The sequence below is a fragment of the Onychostoma macrolepis genome, chromosome 13 (genome assembly GCF_012432095.1).
Source record: "Onychostoma macrolepis isolate SWU-2019 chromosome 13, ASM1243209v1, whole genome shotgun sequence".
Classification (NCBI taxonomy): Eukaryota; Metazoa; Chordata; class Actinopteri; order Cypriniformes; family Cyprinidae; genus Onychostoma; species Onychostoma macrolepis.
Window position 1 is genome coordinate 14,760,057 of NC_081167.1, and position 13,256 is coordinate 14,773,312.

A 13,256-nucleotide genomic window follows, 5' to 3' on the forward strand; every position below is an offset into this window, starting at 1 on the left:
ATTGACACTGCTAAAATATTGTTGTTGTTTTTCTTTTTCTCTTATAATTATAATTTTTGGGGGAGGTTATTTTCTGTGAAATATTGCCAGTGATTATGTTGGATTGTAGGATTTTCTCCATCTTCTGTTTTCCCTCATAGTCATAATGTGGGTTTTTTATTGTGATTTGTGTTTGATTCTCTCAGGGTTTTTTTTATTTATTGTATTTTACAGTTTAATTTCCATTTCTATGCAGTAATGTGTGCAGTAACCTCATTTTTTTTTTTTTGTAATGGAATGGTGTGGAACCTGTTTGGTTTATTCAGCACAGGCATCTCAAAAATCACTGACAACACAAAATGCCATTGTATGTTTGGCACTATCCTGTTATTCCACTTTCTCCAATGTGCCCTGGCAAGCTTGTGAGATGATTAGTGAAATTGTTTGAGACAAAATGTATATTAAATGCTATGCATGCATGTCAGAAATTGCCTTCATCATGGTTTATAGGCCTCTGATGTGCATGCTTTGGTGTGGTCAAATCTTTTTCATACTTAAAAGTTCATTACAGTCACCACATCAGTCTGTTTTTCAGAGGGAAAAGCCTTTAACATCTGCCAATGTAAAGTTCTGTGTGGACTGGCCCTCCCTTCCTTCCTTTGTGTGGTCGCTGAAAACCAACTATATCAGTTTAGACTGGCTCTCTGAAAAAGCATTGCATACTCTGATCAGCTAATGGAAAATTTGGGTGTGCAATACATCAATTTTTGGTTTTGACCATAATTGGTCATGTCATGACTGATATACGTTTAAATCTTTGATTATATTTTACAACATAACTTGGTTAGCATTAACTTGATGAGAAAGGAATAGCTTACCCAAAAATGAAAATTCTGTGATTATTTTCAATCCCTCGTGTTCCCATCCTGCATGACTTTCTTTCTTCTGTTAAAACAAAAAAGTTGATGTCTTAAAGAATGTTGGTAATCAAACAGTTTTGGTGACCTTTGACTTCCATCAGATGGAGGAAAACACTGAGATATTTCTCAAAATATCATATTTTATGTGCACAGAAAATGTTGTACATGAAGGTGAGTAAATTATGACAATGTTTGGGTGAACTATCCCTTTAAGCAGTTGTGAATACATTTAATGTGTAATATAAGTAGTTTCTCAATCTGTGACACTTGGTCTTCCCACTCGTCATATGTTTTTAATCATGAGTCTTGATCGGAGTTGCTGGCTGCTCTCCAGGTTAAACTGTTCTTATGGACCTGTTAATTATCTCTGGGTGGAGGAAGTGACTTGCCCTACACCATGATTTCATTCAATCAGCAGTCATTCAGTTAACAGTTTGGGGATTGTAAAATTGCTGTTTTGAAAGATGTGTTTAGTGCTTGGTGCCTGTCTTTAGGCTCTGAAGAGTAAAGTCCCTCAAAGAGTAGAGCTTCCTTTGTCTGCATTCTCTGTAAGTTATATGCTTATTTTATTCTCAAATAACTTTTTGTATTTTATTAGTGTCACTTTAAAATCTGGTGGATTCTGATGGTAATGTTTTTATCATTGCTCACGTTCCTCCTTCTCCTTATCATTATAGTTGTGGTGTAGACTTCCCTATTCTCATAGAATTAGAACAATTATTAAAACTTTACAGTTTGATTTATATATGTGTATTTATATATTACATATGTGATTTAGCTGTCAAAAATCAATACATAGATATCAATATACAGGTGCTGGTCATATAATTAGAATATCATCAAAAAGTTGATTTATTTCACTAATTCCATTCAAAAAGTGAAACTTGTATATTATATTCATTCATTACACACAGACTGATATATTTCAAATGTTTATTTCTTTTAATTTTGATGATTAGAGCTTACAGCTCATGAAAGTCAAAAAACAGCATCTGATGATATTCTAATTATATGACCAGCACCTGTAGTATAATGCGTTTATCTCAATGATTTCTAAATAACATGACTTTGGTATTTAATGTGAGCCAGTCTTCTTAAACTTCACCAAGTGTCATTTTAACAGTTTTAAGTTAAAGGGCTTGAGCATTTAAAGTGGCAGACAATAGAACTACTGCGGGTGTCTAATAGACGGAACGTTATATGCTTTGATGCTGATTATCATTATAGCTATCGTTTTTGGTGTGGTGGCCCTTTATGCTCTACACCATCATAATTCATATACCTTCAGTACGTCAAGTACACTGTAAAAAAAAAAAAAAAAAGCTGAGCCAACTTAAAATTTTAAAGCAACCAGCTTCAGCAGATTTTTGAGTTTTCTCAACTTGTCGTTTTAAGTGTATACAACAAAAAAATTGAGAATCTCCCACAAAAATAAGTTGAGCAAACTCAAAAATCTGCTGAAGCTGGTAAAAAAAAATTCGCTCAACCTTTTTTTTTTTTTTTTTTTTTTAGTGTATGAGATTTTGGACACGGCTCATGATTTATATATTAATGGGAGCAGTGTTGGGGAAAGTTACTTTTAAAAGTAATGCATTACAATATTGCGTTATACTCCCTAAAAAACTAACTAATAGTAACTTTTAGTTACTCAATATTACTAAACTAATAGTTACTCAACTAATAGTTACTTTTTTATGGAAAGTAATGCGTTGCCTTACTTTTGCATTACTTTTTAAATCTGGGCAGGGCTTGCTTGTTTGTTTAAAAAAAAACTAACTTTTTTTATTTTTTTGCAAATGTAAAAGCCCTTTCACATCGAAAGTGAAATGAATAAGCCTGAGGCTGAAGGAAATGTAAATTAAATTGTATAAAGCAGGAGAATAAAGTTCAACACTCTTATCTATCTAAAGACATATTAGTTTGGTTGAATTGGATCATCAAAGGTCAGCAGCAAAGATGTTGGTTAATAAAATGGGATTAAATACATAAAGGATATTTGTGTTAACATATTCAATAATTGCAGGTTTGCATCATAATATGATTTTGCATTTCACCTTTTTGTATTTTTTTTTTAATTTTGAGGAATAGTGAACTCATCCTTTTTCAAGGGTGGGCACTGCTCAGTAGTTCACCCGCCCCCATTCTGTGTGTGTCTGGGGGCAGGGGCTGCAGGTAATAGCGCCGCCCCTCCCCTCCCCTCCCCCAGCACGTCTCTGCATTATCACAGAGCTCAATGAACGCGCGCCGTAATTTATGTGCTGAGGAGAATCCGGAGCTCGCGAGGATACCGGTAACTGAAGCTAACGGTCCCGTTGTCAAGGCTTTCACCCACAACTTTGTACGGACGCAGTTTTGAATGAAACTGGTGAGTTTTACAAACATTTCTATGACGGAAAGTTAAGAAAGATAGCTCAGGCATTCCTCACAGGATTTGGTTCGGAAGAGACGCGTATTGTTCCTGAATCCCTATGGAGCAAAACTGAAGACGCAGTCGCATGTTTTAGAGGAAACATTCAAAAGAAATGTCGTTTTCATATAAAAGTATATAGTTTCTTTTTTTTACTGTACTGAAACCTGAAGAAATGTGCGAGGTTTTAATAGAAACGTAAAGGTTTTACTTCAGCGCACTGTAGCTAAATAGAAGATTTGTTGTGAAAGTTTGTCGAGATTAACTTCATTTTTTCGCGGACAAAGCAGCGCTGGTGTTTTTAACGCATCTTTGATGTTTCAGAGAATGTTTAGTGCATCTTGAGAAAGTTCAACTTTAACGCGTATATAACAAGTGCTTAACGTCTGAACGTGTGTGATGTGATTTCATGTGAGAGAAAAATGTTTAAACAAACTGTATCTCAAATTTTAACCTGTTGAGTGTCTTTAATGATGTGTGTTTTTATTTATTTTTATAGCTATGCACCTGCTGAACTGGATCATAATACCACGATTTTACCTGTTTCCTTTTAGTTTACTGTTTCTCAGGGAGGGATCTGTGATTACATGAGGAAGTTGTGTAATGCTGAAGTAGACTGGATGTTAAATATCATATAACATTCATGACAGAATGTGACTCTGAATCTGAAATCTGAACTTTGAAAACGGAATATGGTCTGCTCAGAAATAGGAGTGTTTATGTAACTGTTAATGCAGTAACGTTACATAAAGGCATTTCTGTCATGAATTGTAGTTCAGATTTCTTTGTGATGCTTTAATGTGCGCTACTACATGCAGCATAACCGCCTTTTTCCTTACACACCTAATGCTTTGCGTGAATTATTGGAGTAACTTCTGTTAAACTGTGATTTAATCAGATACTGCCAGTGAACTTGTTTTAAGGTCCGTTGTGCGAAAACTAGATGACAGTAATCAAAAGAGGAACCTTAAACATGTGAAATCATTGACAAAGAACTTTCAGAAGACCATGAATAACCCCAACAGTTCAAACAAGTCTTTCCACAGCAATATAACTGTAGTAATAAGTCTATATCATATACTTGTATGCTGTGTGAATGAAAAATGTTACGTCATTTTCAAGAACATTGATAAATGTTTCAAAAGAGCTTTCCACCTTTCTGACAGACATCAAATTGTATTTCACTGTTTTAGAAACATTCCAATAAACACTGCTAATGGGGATTAGGAAACAAAACAAAACAAAAAAACAGGGAAGAGGTGTGAGTGAAAAGAAAAAAACAGTGGATTCCTAGTGCATTTAAGTGAAACTTTCATGTTTAGGACATGTCCATTAAATCAGGAGAATAGACCACAAGACCGCAGTATCTGTTGTCGTCTTCATATTGTTACATTGGAAAAGAAAAATAAAATTATCAGGAAGAACATGACACAGTGGACTGAAAAGAGCTCTTGTCACAGATATTCTTGTAATACCAATGTTACATTAAAATACTAAGTTACATTATTTTCCTGATGGATAAAAATAGTATTCAGAAAATGTATGTCTTAGTCAGTCAAACTGACAGATAAGGATTAGCAGCCTTATTATTTGAAATGTTTTGTTTCAGTCCTTCCAAACTTCCACCCATTATTTAAAATGCAATAGACTTAATCGGGAAAAAAGGTGGGTAGGCTGCTCAAGAGTCACTGGCATAAAGCTTTGCAAGCCAGCTCTCGTAGTCACATGTCTAATGGCACTAATGTGAGATCTGGCTAAACCCTTGGTCGGGTCAGCTCCAGATCAAACAGACCACACTAACAGGCTTTGGCACACAAAAGAAAGGGCTCGTGGGAAAAAAGCCTGTTGATAGTAATGCCACAGTAACATGACAAGCGCTGTGCATGAGGTCTTGTACTATTTGTGCTGAATTTGATGAAGAATATAGTGATTTACTTTTGATTTTGTGGGTATGCAGGTAAATATTCCTGTAGATACTACATTTGCTATGTTGGCGTTATACACACATATACACAATTATTGAAAATCATATTAGGCCTACTTCAATAATATTACACAATACTTTATGGGATTAGGTGGGTGCTTGAAAATTTGTTTAGCAGAATTTGCTTCTTTTGATTCTCTAATTGGTGTTTTTTTTTTTATTTGCAGAATCATGGATAATGTCACCAGAATTTCGCTGTTAAACATAATTATTTAAAAATAAATTCAATTAATGGAGGTAGATGGCTTCAATAAAAGCATATACCATCAATTAACAACATTGAAGCTCACAGTAGGTCTGTCTTTAAAGGTCTATAAGTTGTTGTAAAAAATCAGTTCCCCTACTGAGAATTAGTGAATGGGATTTTTACTTCCAGAACCCCACTGTTGCACTTTGTGGCGTTCTTTGACTGACCTATGAATGACATGCTGCAAAAGCAATTGACCTAGACTTGAAAAGAGCTACCCTACAATTCTTTGCCTTTGCTTGTTTTCAGCTTTTAGAATCTGATGGCTCCTGGGGCTTTTTACATGCTGTATAGCAGGGATGTATGCTTGCTCAGACACAGAAGATTGGCATAGATGGATTTGTTAAAGTGACAAAGCATTTGAATGAAGATATGTATGTACTTATTTTCAGGTGTTATTCATGATTATTTGAAAAAATGGTTGTTGTTTCCTACAGCTGAATTAATGGACTTGTGTTGTAACAGCACTGAAGCCAATCCTGATGTGACCAAATTGGTTACCGACAGGCTAAATTTGCCCTATAGTTGCATTTGTGTTCTCAGCCTCTCACTGTGCTGTGGAGAGAGAGTTTGTAGCGAACTGGCCCAGATTCAGGTGGCCTCACAGCTTCACAGATGGTACGAGGGAAATGCAGTTGCTTGTGCCAGGCCAAAGTGATGCTCACTGGCTCATGCTTACAGGAGAACGACTAAACTCTCCAACCATGGGTCACATCCTCTGATCCCCTGGTATGTGGTCTGTGCCATGCCATGATATGCATGTATTCAGTATTTATCGTATAACAAAAATGTCTTTTTAAAAAAATTTTTTTATTTATTTTAAATCAATGCTTAAGTCATCTTGGATGCAAGTATTGGAATAGGATATATAAACATAAGGACACTGTTTGTGCCTGGCTGTATCTTGTGCTTGACCACCCCATGTGCTTGCACCTCATCCTTCCAAAAACAGCACCAGGTCTAAGTCTCCATGGCAACCGCAACCCACCCTGTCTTATTTCTGTTTAGTGGAAAATAACTGCGCTCCAGCCTGGACCTGTGCTTCCTCAGCACCGGGCTCCTGCTGCGGGATGATGTCAGTCTGGGTCTGATGGAGATGGTGGAGAGCGTATCATTCAGGGATGGGCCTTGTTCCTGTTTCCTATCGTTCTACTAAATTTCTCTCTTGACAGCAAATCAACCTGTGCCGCTAGTGTGAACGTTCAAGGTTTTCTTGTCCTTTTGCACTCCAGAAGCGGCCTTTTAAAAGTAGGTTAAGGCTGATGACGTTAGCAGAGTTATGTCTTATTAATATAATTAACTGGACAGAGAAAATCCCAAACATAGCTTTTGCCGCACGCAAGCCTGTGCACTGTCTGAACAGCATTGTTCATTTGACATCCGAAAGATAAAATGGCAAAAAGCCTCTGACGAAACGGTCTCTAAATCACTTTCGCTAAAGTAAACTGTAGCGACACTTTAGCCAGATAGCTCGCTTGTTTATCATTCACTTTCAGTAATAGAAATGGGATGCCAAGACTATCAGGCTCATCCAACCGCACTGTCGCCTGGCGACATGTTTCCCTCAAGCTTTTGTCCCTGTTGGATATTTTCTCACTGTTGGTGAAGTGAAGTTTTGGCAAAGCGGTCGGTGTCAGACTGAGGTGTGAAGCTTCTCGCCAGTGAGACATTACAGACTTCATTAGTGGCACAAATGTGCCCTGCTGGATTGAAAATGTCAGATAGCTGCGTCAGAGGTGGCGGCTGGGAGGAATGGAATTCTCTCACCCCTGATGGCTAAATGGGCATCGCTGTTCTCGCCAGAGTCTATTATTGCAGGAATAATCCTGTGACACCTTATGTTAGATTGGGTCAGGGGATCTGTTACCTGTGTCCGCCTGGCTTTTCCTAAAATGGAAACTGCCAGGCTTGTGGGACATGCTGAGCTGCTCAGTGTTGCAGATGCAATTGACACAAGTTCACGTCAGACCCCAATGTTTATTAAACATTTTATTAAATTAAATCTGCAATGGATACGGTTGATCTTTTGTTCTTTTAGACCTCTTCTGTTATTTTTTTCTTGTGGCCTGCACAAGGTGACTGCCGGTTGAATTGTAGCCTGTTGGCCGGAGACTGAAGTCGTGTGATGCTGGACTAAAGCCAGGTTGAGGCATCATATGCGATTAGAGGCTTGCATTGGGCAGTGGGATGAAGAGCTGGATGTCTTCCATAGGCTATCATGTTGCATAACAGAGTAGAGCCAAACTGCCATGGGAGCAATTGTCAGAAACCTTTAGGATGTGTTCTGCCCCCCCAAATTCAGACTCCGATTAGGTTGGCATGAATGGAGAAGGGTACTACTGTAATAGATTTGTAACTTTTGGCCCTCTAGTGGTTAATAAATAAAATTGCATGCATCTTTCTTGGACAATTGGTTGTGCTTTGGCTCTGCACGAATGAATGTGGTCCATTCTTGAAAATAAAATCCAGCACTACAAACAACCCACAATGAAATGACCTTTTACAATAGCTGACACACACTCTAAAAAACACTGGGTTAAAAACAACAGGACAGAACACATTTGGGGTTCATTTTACCCAGAAAATTGGGTTATTTATTTAACCCATCATAATGGGTTAGTGCTGGGCGGTATACCGGTTTATACCGAATACCGGTGTTTATTTTTCTTATGATAGGAATTTTTAAAATACAGCAATACCGGTGTCATTTAAATAATGTTCGAACGCAACACTGCTTGAGAGGGGTCTCTTTTCACTATTGCATTGTGGCAAGAACACAGCTGTATGTGTTACTAAGCATGAAAGTTCTGAAGCTGTAGAACGTGATGACAGAAGAACTCATCCACAATATCCACCGCCCGCTGCCATCAGCTCCCGCGTCTCACACACACGAGCGTGACTTTAGCACTATATTTAGCAACTTTCAGACCCTTTTAGCGGCTTTTTTCCATAGAATATTCAAACTGACAAACCTAGCGACATATTTGGATAAACCTTAGCTATGGTTCAGTTGGAAGATGTCGCCAGTGATGCCCCACGAGCCTGAGATCTGACTCTCCCGGCGCAGTGTTGCGTCTCTCTGTGTCTGTTCTGTGTGCAGCGAGCGGCAGAGAAGCAGCGCATTCAGTTGGCTGTACCGCCGCAGACTCGTCAGTAAATGAGTACAAAACAGCATTTCCAAGCACCTGCCGCTAGCTGACTGTTTGAGATTATAAATATGAGCATGGTTCGTCTGTTAATATTATTTTTTTTGTTTGTTTGTTTATTTTTTAGTTTGTTACTCAGACGCAGGCAGTGCACTGCATAGCCGCTCTTTAGTGTAACGTTAGATGCATGTTGATTTTATCAGACGATGTCGCAATTATAAATGAGAGTGACTCCTGGTTAACATGTATTAACGGGTCGTGTTTAGTCACTATTTACTGTGGAATTTTTCTACAATATTCGCTCAGCATGCCCTATTTTACTGTCACGATAAGTCAATTACTGCAGTTTTTCCTCTCTCAATCAGTAGAAAATGTGGTTAACACCCGGTCATGCATGAAAAAAAATCAATACCGTCATATTCCGTGAAACCGGTATAATTTTGAAAAATACCTTGATATAAATTTTTGGTCATACCGCCCAGCACTATAATGGGTTGATTCATTTTTATTATAATATAGCTTATTTTTTACTTTATATATGAAATAATGTTTACAGATTAACTTAAATCCTCTAAACTTTTGTAAAATACTCCACACAATCACTGGTTTGCATGATAACTTCCTTTATTTATCATTTACAGCATTTATCGTTTTATGTATACATATTGCCTATTTAAACTCGTTTAACAAACATTCAAAGTAAAAATTAAACATTAAACAGAAGTAATTCATGTGTAATCATCCAGCCTCTGTTATTCCGTTTCCACCGTAACGGCGCTGGCTCTCGCGCCAGTGTTCGGTGGGGAACTGCTCACGGCTGAGACCGCCGCCCTGCTTTCACTCATAGCCAAAATATACTGTGACTGCCTTCATAACCTGTCCAAAAACAAACAGTAAACAGCTCTGAGGATATATTTTAACATTCAAAGTATTTGTATTCTGTATCTTTATGAATAAATTGTTTTTATTTTATGCAGAGTATCAGGCTTTTCCATCACGCGATAAGACCGAAGTTTAGGTGACTCACACCGCGTGCCTGTATGCTGCTCTGCATGAAATTGAACGATATATATAACACAGTAATGATTTTATATATAAAATAAAATGTACACAAACCTGTATTTACCGAAGAAATGCATCAATTCGATGGCGCTTAGAACTGCTATCTCCAGAAGATGACGCAAAATCCCCGCGATAAATAACTGAACCGCTGGGTTACGTCTGACCCAGGATCTGAGTAAAACAAAAACTACCCAAACTTTGGGTTGTTATGTCTGACCCAGGAGCTGGGTAACACTAAAAAAACTACCCAAACATTGGGTTGTTTACATTTGACCTAGGGGCTGGGTTACACAAAAACTACCCAAACACTGAAAAAATAACCTCAAAAAATTACCCAAAAGGCTCAACCCAGCATTTGGGTTAAAAAAAAAATAACCCAGGATTTTTTAGAGTGCAATATAGTGATCACAAACTACTGTTAGAAAGCTAAATTCCTGTCTGTTGGTTAAATAAAATACCTTACTTGTTGAATACACAATTTCAAAGTCGTCAGATTGCTGTTCCTTTCACACAACACACCTGTTTTGGGTAGAAGTTGCTGTGGTTTGCTCATTACATGACAAATCGGTGACTGGGGGACACGCATTATAAAATATTTTATTAGGAAGAATCCCAGGCAAAATATGTGAGAAGTGATACAGAGAAACACAAAAGACAATGACTCCTACCCCCTGAAAATTTCCTTGCCTTGTATCTTCCTCTTTCATTTTTCGGGCTTTGGTGATGCATCGGTGCTTCTCTCAGATTGCATTTTTATTATTCACACTATGCAATCGTCACTCATGTGAACCAACACAATTTGCCTAAGGCTTTTGTCCGCACTCTCCAGAAGACTCAGCGAGCAAAAAACTGGGGCTAAATTGTGTTGTGCATACCTGGCATAAGAAAGTCACTTTTAAATCCTTTCAGTTCTCGCCACCTTTTTACAATCATTGATTAAAAGGAGATTTGCTGTTTTGCAAAGTTCATGGTTTGTATTTCTTTCTCATTGTGACAACTTTCAGCTACACACTACTTTAGCACAATACATGTGTTGGTCTAGCCGGAGCTACTTCTCTCTGTTTACGGATATGACATGCTCAAGTGAATGACGCATGCATGCAAAATCTGTCCCAACAGAACTAAAATATAAACAGTTATTATAAGCTTACTGTAGGGATTCAGTTTAAAGCAAAAATAAAACAATTTATGATTTAATTGTATTTTATTTATTTTTATTATTAAAAACTATTAAACTACACGCATGAAAAACCAGTCCATAGTTACAATGATTTCTGTATCACAAACCGTAAGTACACAAAGCTTTTGTAGGATTGAGAACAGAGTGAGTCAGATATTGATTCATTAGCCACCCTGGCTGATTCGTGTAGCTCATACAGGTAAGCTCTGTAAGCTCTGACAGGTTTGTCAGACTGATTCATCTCGATAACTTTGTTAGTGCGTTTGAACTGTTAGGTTTAAAAGGGTCATTTGTTTGTGAATTGGAGTATTATTTTCTTTTGTTCTCAGCTTGTCGATGTGTTTTCTTGTCATTTTGTGGCACATGGACTTTAAGTAAAATATGAGTTCTTGGCACTGTAGATTGTCTACTGTGATGCATGAAACATCAGAGGGATGCATACAATTATATACTATATTATGAATTAAGAAGTTGCCATTTTTTCACACCATTCAACAATTAAAAAAACAACCATCCATGTGCACATCTTGTTTTTTTTTTTGTTTTTTTTAAGGATGTTGAGTGAATCTCTGAAAAAGTGTTGGGCGATATGCTCAATTTTCATATCGACATATCGTCAGCCTGCGAGATCGCCAATACACAATATTATCATGCTAATTTTGGCTATTTAATTATTTATTTACTTATTTTCCTTGCTGGAAAGTGAACCAACTCCAGCGTTAGGCTAAAAGCAGCCTAATGTTTTTAATATGACTGAATTTGTATTTAACATAACAAATTAATAGAAACATCGTAAGTTACTAATTATTCAAAAAGCAGCTACAGAAAACGAGCAAAGAACATTTACATTACCAAAGATCTCATCGCAAGCTCAGTCTAGTGCAAGTTTATGCACTTTAAAAACACTCCCGTTATAATTAGTGAATCTACACTGTAAAAGGAATAAATCTCTTATACTTACATCGCACGTACATCTGCACTTTGTTTATGACGAGAGAATTCGCGAGTCAGAATTCAGTCAGCGCGTGCTGAACAACGGAACTCAGCTGTTTCAACGATGGCTCATCTGAACGCCTCTTGATTGGCCATTACATTCATCAGCTCAGCATAATCGTGTGTGATTGGTTATAACACCTGTAAAAATGCTGAAAAATAAATATAACGAAACAAATAAGCCCTAATATTAAAATTAGATAGTATTACTATCCTGTTAATAATAATAATCGTCTTGCTATCGTCAAAGGCATCGCCACAGGCGATATCTCTATTGTCGATACACGATTCTATCTTCCATCGGCACAACCCTACTCTGAGACATGCTTGTTTATCAGCTTGTGGCTCACCAAAATCATGTTTACAACAACTTACTACGGGGCCCAGCAAGACAGTCTTAGCCACTGTCTGGAAGCTAATGAGTACCTTACAGTAGACACTACTAGTTCTGTTTTCTGCCAGACAGGATAATCCACCGTCTGATCAGGATAATCTGCCTGCCTGACCTGCCATTCGACCTACTTCACCCCCTGCTGACCAAGCAGAGGCACAGTACAGTCCACCTGGGATAAAGAGCCCACCATGAGTGTTTCTTCAATGTTAAAGTGTTTTCTACTATCCTAGTTTAATGCAGAGACATCTAAGTAAGCAGTTTTTGGGTGATTTCCCCAAACAGTGTAAACACCACTGCTCTGTGGTGCTTTCAACATTGCTTGGCTTGTTTGCATGGCCCAATGAGGTCTGCAGTATCTGGAGAGATCAGTTAGCTTTCCCTCTCATCACATGACAAATCTGTTCCAAAGACTAATGCAGATGGGTGTTTGAAAGCGGACATTATACCATGTAGTTTATAGGCAAGGCATATTTTAAGAGCGAATTTAGGCGTTAATGTGGTTTCAAAGCCATAAACACAGACACGGAAACCATTGACATCAGCAGTGTAAGGTCAGCCGCTGACTCACAGCTGGATAAACACTCATCTTACTAGAATTTCTCTCTTCAGTTCAGTTTCTATCAGCCCCTTTTCTTTTGCTGTTCATCCATTCACTTTGGCTCTTGTCATCTTTGTTTCTGTCTGCATTTTCCTGTCAGTCTTTTGTCTGTGGCCATTGTCTTTCTTTCTGTTGTCTTTCCCTCTCTTGTTTTATTCTGCATTCCTTGTAAACTGCCCTCAAGTCTGCTTTCGTTAAAAGCACATCAGACAGTGATGGACGTAGACAGATTTGCTAAACTCTTGAGAGGAACTGCTCGAAGCTACTACTTTTAAACTTCCTGTCAGGAGCTTGAGGTACAATCTAAATGTTGCAGGCGATGGATGTGGTCCTCGTTGGGTGTCTT

At 37.8% G+C, this 13,256-nt stretch overlaps 1 protein-coding gene across 6 annotated transcripts in view; it reads left to right on the plus strand.

Moving 5' to 3' along the window:
• Positions 1-13,256, plus strand: part of usp54a (ubiquitin specific peptidase 54a) — a 59,548-nt gene that overhangs the window by 8,028 nt on the left and 38,264 nt on the right. Inside the window, exon 1 of one of the 6 annotated variants that reach the window (XM_058795874.1) lies at positions 3,128-3,264. The exons of the other annotated variants lie outside the window; for them this stretch is intronic. The gene's annotated coding sequence lies outside the window, so the exon portion shown is untranslated. Of the gene's footprint in view, positions 1-3,127; positions 3,265-13,256 lie in introns of those variants that run through there. 6 annotated transcript variants of the gene reach the window in all.